General features: G+C 39.1%; 1 protein-coding gene across 5 annotated transcripts in view; it reads right to left on the bottom strand.

The window, feature by feature from the left end:
* PPP2R2C (protein phosphatase 2 regulatory subunit Bgamma) overlaps positions 1 to 13,423 on the bottom strand; it is a 198,195-nt gene that overhangs the window by 77,231 nt on the left and 107,541 nt on the right. The window lies entirely within an intron of this gene.

Genomic DNA, 13,423 nt, shown 5'->3' with positions numbered 1-13,423 from the left:
ATGTCTGAATAGTTAAGAAATATCTCCCTCAAATCTACCTAAGAGAAAATAATGGGATCTCCACAAAAAGGGAAATAGTTTTCTTCCTCTTCTGTGGTTCTCCTTCATGAAAAGTTTAAAACACAAATACATATCACAAGGCGGACTGTACCATTTGCTACTCAGACACAAATATCAAGTCTGCTCCTCTCTCCACATTTTACAGCATGTGACATACATGGATCCTGTTTGCCCTCTGCATTTGGAGAATGTGTTCCACCAAGCACAGCGTATTAGTCTAAAAGACTTTTAATAAAAATCTAAATTCACATCAAGCTGGTGGGATCCCTTTAGAATACAGAACCTTCATATGTAAACTCAGAAGAAATTATAATACTGCTGGAAAGGATATGGCAGAAACAGTAGAACGATAAAAGCAAATAGATGGGACGCAAGCAAGAGGCATAATACTGGAGGCATAACAATGAAGACATGATAAAGCCACAATTGTGCAAATGTAATAATTTGAAATTTTCTTATGATATAAGGACAAGGAAAACCTCGTTAAGTCATACTTGAAGCTAATAATGTTCTACATTAAGCATTTAGGAATCTACCACACAAGATCACTGAGACAAGGAGATCAATAGGATTTAAGTGAGATGTACACAGTTACGCACTTATTCACAGCTAGCACTAATTAGGACAAAACTTACTAACTGGGACAGAAAGATATATTAAAAAAACAAAACAAAAATTTTCCATATCCTCACAACAATCACCTCAACATTGCAGAAAACATTTTTCTGGACATATGATACCCACTTAGAGGTAAGTGGGATGCTAACAGGGGAAAACCAGCAAGCCTTTCCACTTTGTATTTGGGAGTTAAATGAATCATGCATTATTTTTGTACATAATATTACACTTACTACACGAACAACAAGAACGAAGGGTGCTTCATTATTCATTCTAATAAAACACTTCCTTTTAAAAGAAGTTTGAAGTGCCAGCTTCTTCATTACCACATCCCAACAGTCTTTGCTTACTGAGATTGATCCAACACTGTTTAAAATCACTAGGAGTTCCTTCCAGGAACTTCAAGGGAAACATTATCGGGACCAAAGTCTAGAGCAGAATAAGTTAACAAAACAAAAAATCAAATAACCAGCAAGAGACACAGGCAACATGCAGTGAGGAAACATATGTGAGGCATAAGTGAAAGCTTTTACTGGTATATGAAAGCTTTTTCATGAGCTTTTGCCACTGTAACCCTCATGCTTCCTGTACTTATCTGCCCTTTTTTTCTGCCACCTCTTGCTGTGCACTGTCTAAGCTATAAGATTCTGGTGGCATGTTCATTTTAATCACCTATAAGGCATCGTACACTCTTGTGGCACTGAAGTGAATAAATAACAGAAGGCTTTTTATTTTGAGCAGACAGAACTAACTGCTCTTAGTCACAAAATATGTTGTACTCACCCAAATAAATGACAGCCTCAATTCAATATAGTCCTTCACTTCAAAGACCAAATATTAATACACATATATATATCTTAAAAGCTCCTATGTGTCATCCTAAAGCTAATAGTCAGCAGTATCCCATTGCATAAATTCACAAAACATGATGCCTAAAACCAGAGCTGTCACGCTAGTTTTTCCTCCTCAGCCTGCCTGCCATGCAGCCTGTGCTTTATGGCACAACTGACACCCATTCCTGGACTTAGATGGTTCAAATCGATGACGTTTTAGTTGCCTTATTCCCTCACCTGCTTTCCTGTAATTCTTCATTATGTGCACAAAGATTGGAAGTTCCGTCCCAAAACATGCTACTCCTGAAACACCGTCAGATGATTTAGGGTGGTTTTGCCAGACAATGGTTTCTGAAGTTACATCAGCCTAGGCTTAGGCAATAATTTATATACTAGTGAGAGCTAACTTAAGTCCATGTATAATTTCACACGTTTTATTGCTAACTTATCCCATGGAATGGTCTTACTTAAAATGTATTATATAATTCTAGAACTCATTAAAATCAGGAGAAACACGCAATCTATTGAAAAATGTAAGAACATGATATGAACTTAGGAAATCATCTCAAAACAAAACACTGTCATTCGTGGCATGAGAAAATTTAGGCAGGCAATTTCTGTGAAATATTTTACTATTACTTTATTAGATACCAAAAAGTTCAATATGTAACAAAGGGTAAAACAGTTCTGGAGCAGGCCTTAAGCTTTTCAGTATTTTCAGGCTATAGCCAGAGAACCGATGATAGAACACCACTACTGCTCTGGCACCTACTGTTGTTTAGCAGAGCTGGGACACTGCATAGCCTGGATGTAACACATATTCTCTTAATGTAGTAGTTCTAAACATAAACCTTTTAAAGATATTGAAAGATACTAAGAGGGCATCAGAAGGACAATGGAAGGTCAGTTTTACTGCTACCTCTGTTCCCAGCTGTATTCTCTTACACCAGTCTAGCAACTTTGCATAAGAACACTTATGCAGGGGGGGTTTAATATAAGAGAAAAAAAAATGTAGTGATAAGATTTTCAATAAAGCTCAGCATTCATTCCTCCTCACTAGTCTCTTTATTACCCTCATTAATATTGCTCTTCTGTCTACAGACCTGTGCCTTCAAGTGCTTCCTCATCTTTAATTTCTCTCACCTGAATAGGCCCATGGGACTTATCACAAGGATAATATTAAGTATGTTCATATGACTCTCCAGGATTTTTATGCATCTAGTCTCTGACTTGCAGAGATCATAACTGAAGCCTTAACAGTCCTTCTCTGGGAATCACCTAAATGCATACCAAAAGAGGTGCAAATTTGCCTGGACTGGTGATAACACTTCAGTCTATTTAAGTGCATTCACAGTTCTCGGTAGCAGTTGTTGTTATTAAAAGAAACTCTTGGGAATCTATACAGTCAAATTTCCACTGAAGCCCCAGTATCTTCACAGCCACCTAGATTTTATAGTTGCCTAAACATTATGCACATTAACAAGTCTCTTAAAGATTGCATCTTTAGGTGGGTCATAATATCCCACCTTGAAATTAAACATGAATGAATTTGAAGTGAAAAAACAATCCAAACAAAACATGAACTAGTAGCAGTGGGGAAAGACAATTATTGTTTCCCATCTGTTTAAAGCAAAAGAAAAAAAAAAAGTGTACAAGAAGAGCTATTTCACAAGTCTGCAGCTAGATCTGGAATTTGAGGGGAAAAAAAAAGAAGTGTCAGTTGATGAATTACAAGCTTAATTACATCTGGGATAAGACATTTGAAAACCCAAAGGAAAAATGATTTGCTGAATGTCAGTATGCTCAGATGCCCACCAGCGAGCAGTCCCTCCTCTATTCCAGGGTTTCAGTGAAGACAACATACATGTCAACCACAGTAGAAGAAACACAAACTAATGAAACTGTGTGTAAGCTGTAATTACACTGTCTCAGTGAATGGCACTTGGGGTATTGTGAACAGATTGTTCATGTTACTTCACACAGGGCTTAATGAAGCATTCCCTGTTCTACAAACTTCACCTCTTGATTTAATTAACCTTCATACGTATACACACACTACCTACCAATCATAATTGTTGGAAAAAGCTTAAATAAACTACGGTGCTTTCAAGTTACATTACAAAAGTAGCAGAGATTCAGTTTGGCAGCTCAGAAGTTAACCAAAAACAAATTACAAGGTTCTCCGGTGATAAAAACTCACATGGCAAATTTGGCCCTAAATCAGCTCTCCCAAACATAGGACCTAGTCCCTTAAAATAAAATTGCAACAAAACAGAATCAATTAATTCACAACAATAAAAACCATCTGAGATTTCACTAGAAGAGAAATAAACACTAAAATAACGAGTAGGCTCTGGAAGACTTTTAGATATTAAAATATATTGTTTTGTGGAACAAAATAGATGGCTGACATCTTAGGTCTGTAGGCACAGCTTTGCACAATACAAATATATAAATACAGAGAACTGTATCATTGGCATCAACTCTTAAAAATGGAAAGGACTGCATCATTATTGTCTTAAATGTAAAAACCATCATCTCGCAGACCATAGCTGTTAAGCTTTTACGAGTTCAGGACTGAGTAAGCTGTTCACACCTCCCCCACAGGCCTCCCATTAGCCTGCATCTTCTTTTCCAGTACCACAGGGCTACGCTTTCCAGTCTTGCACTTTTGATCAGCTTTAGAGCCTGAATTACATGAATTTGCTGCTCTAGTCATCTATGGCAAAACACTGGGGCACTGCAAACAAATCTTGTTTTCCTGCTGATTTCAAAGGGTGAAACATGCACCAAACACAACCACCCATTTCTTATTTCCTCTGGTATAAAATCCTCATTTTATGCTCAAAATATGCCCAGGCTCTAGCAGTCAAGGACAGATACCTAGAAGTGCAAAGGGTGACTCTGTCTACTCTCCTCTTCTTGTAGGAACAAAGTGAAGAGGCAGGCAAACAGCAAAGCCTCATTTTGCAGTTTCCTTCCAAGGAAAGGCAGCAAAACCTGCTGCCCCTGTACTTAGAGGGAACAAAGAACAATAACTACATCTCGGAAAGGCACCTCAACAGCACAGGACCTACCAGGGTTGCTCCTGGCAGGCAGGGTTCAGCTGAATTTACTTCACCAAGATTCAGTAGCTGTGTGAATGACAAAGCAAGATCGACACAATTTCTCTGCTTCCCCTTCCCCATGATTAAAGTCTACATAAAAATCTTAATGTTTTTCTTCATTAAAAAATCAAGTTGCAAATACTTAATGCACAAATCAGAAAGAGTCAGCACTGATGTAGAGAATAAAGGCTGCATTGGAGAAATAGCAGTAAATTCTTCACAACAACAAAGAACAAGTGAAAGCTGCAGAGAGAATTTATATGAGTCTCCAAAGTCATTTTAATAGTATCTCTCATAAAAATTAATCTGCAGAAGTCAGCAAGCATGACACAGAGGAGGAGAACCAGTGGACAGGATAGAAGTTGGCCGAGGGATGACAGGGAAAGTTTGCCAGCCTCAGAAAATAAGGACTCTGCATTTTAAAATTGAATCATCTGGTTTTTCACCCAGTGCTAAAGACTTACATTATAAGCAAAAAGAAGTAGAAAGACCTCCCTAGAAGCCTGTGAAGCAACACAGATTGTTACTTTAAAAGGAACAAAACCAAAACCACATACAACAAAGCAGAAAAAAATTGAACAAAAAGCAACAATATTTATGGTTACATTCTGTCACTCCAGGAGAGAGATTTCAAGGAGGGGGCAGAAACCTGTGTAATAGAGGCCATAAAGCAGGATTTTAAATTAACTGAGAATTCAGTCAACCTTGACAACTTAAACAGAAGGTACCAAATCTGTCCTTTCCCTTCACAGGAGCTATGCTATTCAGTTCGCATGAGAACCTCCACCAATGTCAATGTCATTTTGGCAAAAAGGATAATAATAATTGTATCTATGATACATCCCTCCAAGGCAGCATGCAAGATCACTCAAGCAACTTAAACTATGTGATAATACATGAAAAATTTAATATATTTTAAACCTGTACTTACTATTTTTTCACCCCACTAGAAAATTTGCAGCCACTACAAAGCAATAAAGTGTTTTGCCTTCTGCCATTTTATTGATGCAACCAAAAGAACAAGTGTTTTGCTCATTGATGTAACAAGAGGCATAGCTGAGCACACTTGCTTACCTCCCCACACTGCTGCTAATTACTCAAGGGCCAGCCTTCACCTCTGTTATTCTCTCCTCGACTCTCAGCTCTTGGGTCCTGGCTGCCTGGTAGCAATTTGAACCTCAAGAAACTGATATGGAAAGAAATATTGTGATGCCACGAAGTGCCACACTCCAGTGAGGCCAGGGACATGCAGCAGGGTGAATGTCAGTGCAATCGGTGTTGAAAGGCTGGGGTAGCATTTGCTACAAGATACACTCAGAGCCTGCTGTGACAAGATCACACATCCCATTGGCGGATTGTCCATCACAACGCAGGGTGGTGGCTCAGTTGATGGCAGGGATGTCAAAGGTCCCAATCCAATTTTGCCTCTCACCTGCTAGAAAGGGAAATTGGAACCAGTGCCTTCAAACTCCCCTGGGCCAAGCCTGAAACCAAAGTCTTTCAATTCCCAAGTTGCCTCAACATGGTTAGTCCACAGAAAAGGGTTTCTCCTCCTCCTGCCATTTCCTCCCCACCCCCGCACTACTGAACAAGGTGAACACTCACAAGGCAGCTCCACACGGAGAGCTCACACAAGCTCATGGAATTCACTAAGAATCTGAACACATCTACAGCTCAGGATTCTCCACAGATTCAAAGTTTGAGTCCACCTCAACCAGAATTAAGTCAGAACTGGATGGCTTTTAAGCCAAGGCACTTCTGATTGCATACTTATGTACTCAGGGATCTTGTGTTTCAAAATAGAAGCAGAATCAAGTTTTTTTTAGAAACCTCTAGAGGCCATGTGGTACTTGAGAACAGGCATTCCTATTCTCCAAGATGCAAACTACTAATAGATCCATTAACTGTGTCTGCACTGAAAAGGATTGAAAAGCAATATATTATCCAGGGCTTTGCCCACAGGGCAGAAACTGATCTTCTGGGGATGTCTCCTTGCACTCTCCCATCCTCCATGCACAACTGACTCACAAACTCTCCTTGCCATACTCTACATTGCATGAAGGTTGCTGCTACCCAACTGCAAAGGCAAGGCTGCTGCTACCACCTTACACACAGAGACTCTCCACCAGATGTTCACAACTCCTGAAGGACGGTATGAGCAGCCAGGCTGCCATGGCAGGGACCTGGCTGAGTCGCAGAGTTTGCCACAACATCCTTCACTGCTGTAGTCTGTACACTATCTATCACAACCATAAATAGTCCTGGAAGACCTAAAAAAAACCCAAGGAAATTGTCAAAACACGGTTATAAGTGTTCTTGCTCGAACTGTTATTTTCAACACTGAGAAAGTAGCTACAGCTTTTATACACATCAACATGAAGATGTGGATTCCTTAGGGTGATCACTTCCCTCAAGTGTCTGAAATGCACGTCTTGTCTCAAATGGAGAAAGAGTAACACATCAGGTATTATCATGGATTTATAAGAATTTTGAACTGGACAGGTAGAGAACTAAGCTCCTGGCAATTTTAACACCCTCAAATTCTGGTAACTGCAAATGAAGGAAATCTGTCTGGAGCTATCCTGGGCAGCACATTGGGCTTGTTAGTGTAAAGGTAGGGTAAGTGTTAACAGTAAGGACAGCAGCTTCCCTTCTTACGAAACAAAACTCTAGATGAACAACATGCCAGAGTTCAGGTACCACAGAAAACATCATGGTCTTCTGGGCTTATGATCAGACTCCTTGTTAAAGTCCAAAGCTGTAAACTAACTTACAGCCTCAGTTTACTTGTATTTGCCAATACAAACCATAAAGCCAATACACCTGATGTGTGGCTTTGCACAGCCCTAACTAAAAAGCCTTTTTCCACCCTTACAGTAGCATTATAGACCTTGTGCAATAATTCAGCCTAGATTCCCCCTTCTTGCTGTTGTTGACAACAATCACAGGTGATAGAAACAATAGGTGTTTTGTTCTTCCTGGGACTCTGAAAAATTAGGGGTTGGTGAACCAAGGAGTCCTCCATTTGCTTGTGTACAATAAAAATTAACCTTGGTCTAGAAAAGTCGAATCTCTATAATAAGCATTGCTTCAGAGTGCAACTGATGGGAGACACTTTTACCCTGGTCTGCAATTTGACAATACAGTGCAGAGCAAAATAAAGCCATAGACTTGGAAAAGCTATTTATAGTTCATATGCCCCAAGGCGATATAGCTAATAACTAATTCATTTCACATCACACATCTGAACGCAATATGAAAACTTCCCAGTTTGTTATCAGCACAGGAGAAAAGACCCCACAGTGGCTTTCTTTAAAATAATTAAGGATTCTTTACCAAAACATTTTAATCAAACTAAGCCTCCACAGCAGCCTTTTCTTTCACTGCCTTATATCCGTTTCCTTAAGAGGTCCGTGCATATTAAAGTTTTGATAAAAGCTTTTCACAACACAGCAGTTTCCCAAGTGATTAAAAATTATGCTCACTTTCTGAGATGACACATTTGTTTATCAGATAGTTTTCTACAAGCTGGATTAAAACCCAATATGTTATTGGTTGTATCAACAGGAACAATGGAAAAAATGGAACAACCAACTAAAAAAATTCAGTGAGTAATGCAACTGTAACATCTGCATATGAGGAGGTTTTGCATTAGCTTAGTTGTTGGCTGTAGGGAAACCAGATCAGCTAAGTATTATTCCATAACTAGGTAGTGGAATATTTTATTACAAATGATTAAGAATTAAACAACAGATAAGAAAGAAAGATAAGGATTTGTAGTACTCAAGAGCACTGATAATCACATTGAGCTTCCCTTCTGCTGCAACTGCAGCAGAAACAAAGCAGCAAGCAAACACAATGCTCAGTGCAGTGACAGCCTTCTAATTTCTCCACACCTATGATTTTTGCTTTCTTTTTCTCTTCTTCCACATGCTGACACCAGGTGTTATAACAGCTTGACTTCAATGAGAATGTCCTAAGAACAGTGTAGTTTCAGCCAACACTGGTGCCAAAGCTGTATCAGAAATAAACCAGTAGGAGATGCTGCAAGGAGCCCCAGCTGGCACTCGGCAGGAGCTGCTATTGCCATGGGACTGTGCTAACACTAACCAAAAAATAAGGGTCCTTGTGAACCAAAAAAAGAAGAAAAAACCCAAACCAAACAAACCCCAAACCCCCACTAACCCCACAGACTACCCTATGGCTCAAAGACTTCGCAAACAATGAGCCACTCTTTAACCTGAACCTTCTGTTACTTTTAATTAAAAGGCAAGTTTTTGTTAACAGGTTTTATGCTTAACTTGTAATTAATTGCTATATGAAACAATGTGAATTAACTTCACGAATCTGTAATGCAGTGCCCCTAGGGCCCCTAGTTTTTCCTGAGTAGTATAACAACATCCTAATTTTACTTTTACCACACCAGAAGCAGCATGATAAAATTATTTAAAACACATGTTAAACATAAACTGTAACTAGATATTGTGAGCTTACATAGTCACTTATTTATGTAGTAGGTTCAGTGAAAATGCTAGGAAACAATAGGGCAGAACACATACATACACACACCACACCACCCCCCAAATGACTTAAACATAACTGCCTTTCCTACATGGAATGCTTGTTTTCAAAATTATCAAAGTTTCACGGGTAAAACCTGGGTAAACATACTCTAAATCCCTAATTAAATGTAACAGAAAGAATGCAGATCTCCCTTCAAATAACCCTTAAGGCCTTTTAGGGTTTGGGGTTTTATCCCGTTTAGCAAAGTATTTCGATAGCATTAGGAAGTACTGCTCAGTGACAACTGAACACCCATTTCCAGAATCAGACCTTTTTTAGCCTGTAAAAGGATACACTACTTTCTGTGTTTGCACTGTTTTTATTTAGGAAATGGAGGGAAATTGATCTGATGTTTGCTCTTTTTTAGGTTGAGGGAGGGCTTCTGGGGAATTTTTTGTTCTGTTTTTGCTTTTTCTCTTTGATTATTTCATTATATTTACTGTATGACATGTTTATTGACCATGTGCTTTAGTCTGAATCATTGTATTCATCAGAAAAGAAATATGCCCCCATTGCAGAACAAGCAAGCAACAATATATTAACTACTATTATAGAAAGCTATATAAATTATACTGGCAAAAAGCGGGTAACAAAAAATTGCAAAGTATAATTACAAAAGGACTTAAAAATAATTATGGAATAAAATAGCATCAGCTGCTTACTTTTTCAGATTTTAGTCTGAGGTAGAATATGTCCATACTACGTGCTACACAAGAAAGTGAAAAGACTCTACACAACTTCTGGAGACAGATATCAGCTTAACTGATTTCTAAATATACTAAGGTAAGGGTACAACATTAGCTATTGAAAGTGATTGCCAGTTTGCAATTTTTGCTCACATGGTATTTAGCACATTGAAGAGCAAATGTGCTACCTAGTCATTATATTAACTCTTTAATTGTGACTTCTCCCATCAACTCAAGCGGCAGATTCTTTTTTCAGCTAATATTTAAACTAATCCTTTTTAATTGCTGCTGCAATGTAAACTCACCAATAGCTTCATTACACAAATGGGTGAAGGAGTAAAAGCCAAACAGAAAAGAAGAAAATACTGAAATAAAATAACTAATACTATTAGATATAAGCTTTTCTCTGTGTTCTTCAAAGGTCAGAATTATCTACTTTCCCAAGGAAATTCCAATTATTTCACTTTTAACTTTTATAACAAAGGAACAGTGCAGAGGTGTGTAAGTTGATGGAAATATAAGTTCATTACTTATTAAACTTGTACATTTCAAAATCAAAACCCATAGCAGAGCATCATCAAAGACACGTGACAGCACATCAGGTTTTTGGAATCTTTGATAAGGCAATATGAGACTGCTCGAGTTAGCACCATCTCTATAGTCCAGGAAAGTGAAAATACCTTTTGGAAGAGCAGGAAGAGAAGGCTAAGGGGTGATCTCCTCCTGTAGTGTGTTTATAACCACCTCTCTGCAAGGGAACACGGTTACCAATCATCCTGTCTCCCTATGATGGACAAATACTGGATCCTGATGTGCCAGTACATCAACTTGTCAGAAGCAGCTAGAGCAGCATTAAATAGCAGCACAGCGAGCAAGTGTTCAGCGATGTTCAGTGATGTTATGGTGCTGAACGTACATAAAAGTTCCTATCAGTATGCTGCTGCTGCTGCTGAAGAACCATCGCTTTAGCTGCTAACCACGTTTGCTATGTTTTTAGATGAGAATGCAGTGACATAAAATGAACCACTACAAAAGCAAACACCACGCAACACTATTATACTCACTTCTTGTACAGAACAGGGCAGAGTAACGACAGTCCTGTCCCTGTCCACTGGTGTGAGGAACTGAAGCCTCCTCTGGAAACCCTCCATTGTGCCAAACTCATGCTCTTGCCATTAATGTCAATGAGATTTAGAGATCTGCTTATTCCTGGCTTTCTGCCTTATCTCCCGCCATGTTTCCCACTCAGCACCATTTCATCAATGTAGCAAATCCATTAGGCCCATTGCTTGCAGAGACCTCTGACTATATGGATTGTTCTTTCAATGGATCAGTTACCTTCTATATTAAAGGCCCATTGCTTGCAGAGACCCCTGACTATCTGGATTGCTCTTTAAATGGATGAGAGTTACCTTCTATATTAAAACCATGACTATATTAGTAACTGCTTTATCTCCACAGAATCCATTTTAAAAGCTGAAAATCCAAATTAACTTTTCTTTCCTTACGCTGTAAGATCGCTCTTAGTGTGTCCTTATTGCATTAGCACAACCAGTCTTCTCCCAAACCAACTGAAGAGATTTCTCCCACTGAACATATCAAATCTGCATCCTCTCCTACTTGCTTCTGATGATACTCATCCTTATCCCCGTGTGCTGAAGAGTTGGAGCTAGTAAGATGATCTGTATATCATCATGCTCTAACTCAAGATACTATCTATCCTGAGCATCTTGAATTTTCTTAAATATGCTTAGTTATATACAAAGACCTTTCAAATAAAGGGAAACCTTTTGGGTCAAGCTCTCAAAAACATTTGCCATGACTATTTTTCAAGATGCCTTCCTATATGTTTAATTGACTCATCGAGTGACTACTAAGCTAAAGTAAAATTAGCTTGTGATTTTACAGCTGAATACAAAAGCAGCCCACAAAAAACATGAGCAAATTTCCAAATTTTCCTGACTTTTGAGTACTTAATTTCATCAAGCATGTTTTTCATTTAACATTTAAAATGTCCCTGGGTCTCAGGTGTTTCTAAATTCTGTAACTAGTGACTATTAAACCCCTTTCATTTATTAGCTGGACTTTAAAACTATATCTTCAGCATTTCACTATTGTTACAGTACTATCTATACTAACAGAAATCTGTCATGCCACAACAGCTTTAGCCTTGCTGCAACGTGTGGTTAAGGAGAGCCTGAGCCATCCTCTCTTCAATCCTTTCTCAGCAGCCGGAGAATAGCCAGTCCACATCCAGTACTGCCACAGCAGGCACTGAACTCCAGAGCCTTACACCAAAACATATGGTTAGCTTTAATTTTCTTTGCCAGCTCCCAAATAGTTCCAATGTGGTGTCCACTTTACCTCTTGTAGCAGGAACCTGAGGGCTTTTTCTGTTCAGAAATTATTTTGCTGGCAGTCAGAATTTCCCTAAAGATTGTAAATAAGGAGAGGAGCATGATACCTTATAATGTAAACCCACCACTAAATAACATCAGAATTTTCTAGAACAGAGAAAACAAATTTACCTCACCCAAATGCTGAATAGATAGATATGCAATAAAGACTTATCACAAAACACTGGTGGGGAACAAGGAGGGGAAGCACTTGACACAGGCCATTACAGGCCAGCTGAACGTCATCATAGACGCTATCACAACCCAGCAAAAATGCACTCATCTTCCTGTTCCACTAATGATACACACAGAAAATTAACAATTATCTGTGTGCCAAAAGTGTGACCCACTGCTGTCAATTGAAAAGATAGACATACTCTTCAATTATTTGCTGTATTGTACTAATTAAACAGGAGAATTATGGGAACCTTTCATTAACCTCTCAGAAAGTACATATATTTTAAAAGAATTATATTCAAGAGGAGAACCAGCTCTACAAGGCTGAACACCAGCAGCATTCATTCTTTAAATCTAATATTCTTTTGCCAGACAACAGAAAACAGATGTTAGGTAGCAACTTCAAAGCCATATGAAACTCGCAAATGGCACATGATCTACAGACTGCTTTATTGTGGTCAGCTGATGATTTAGAATATAGTTGGTATAGAATCTCCCTTAGCAAGACCCAAACATGCCAGGAGCCACATGTGCCAGTCAATCTGACCTTGCAATCATCTGAAAGAGGGTAGATTTAGATCAGGTATTAGGAAGAAATTCTTCCCTGTGAGGGTGCTGAGGCGCTGGCACAGGGTGCCCAGAGAAGCTGTGGCTGCCCCATCCCTGGCAGTGTTCAAGGCCACGTTGGACAGGGCTTGGAGCAACCCGGTCTAGAGCAAGGTGTCCCTGCCCATGGCAGGGGGGTTGGAACTAGATGATCTTTAAGGTCCCTTCCAACCCAAACCACTCTGTGATTCCATGATCCATTCCAGACCCCAGATGCTCTCCCAAGTATTTTGTGCACTAGAGAGAAGCCACAGGAAGATTTTGTATCTGGGCACAACACCAAAACAAGGATAAACCTCAACATTTGAAGCTGGAGGCAGCAAACAGCCTCAGCACAACATGCAGCACGAAGGAATCAAGAAGACACATGCAGGGAG

This window comes from Strigops habroptila, chromosome 7, assembly GCF_004027225.2.
Source record: "Strigops habroptila isolate Jane chromosome 7, bStrHab1.2.pri, whole genome shotgun sequence".
NCBI classification, from domain to species: Eukaryota; Metazoa; Chordata; class Aves; order Psittaciformes; family Psittacidae; genus Strigops; species Strigops habroptila.
This window is presented reverse-complemented; position numbering and strand designations above follow the sequence as displayed.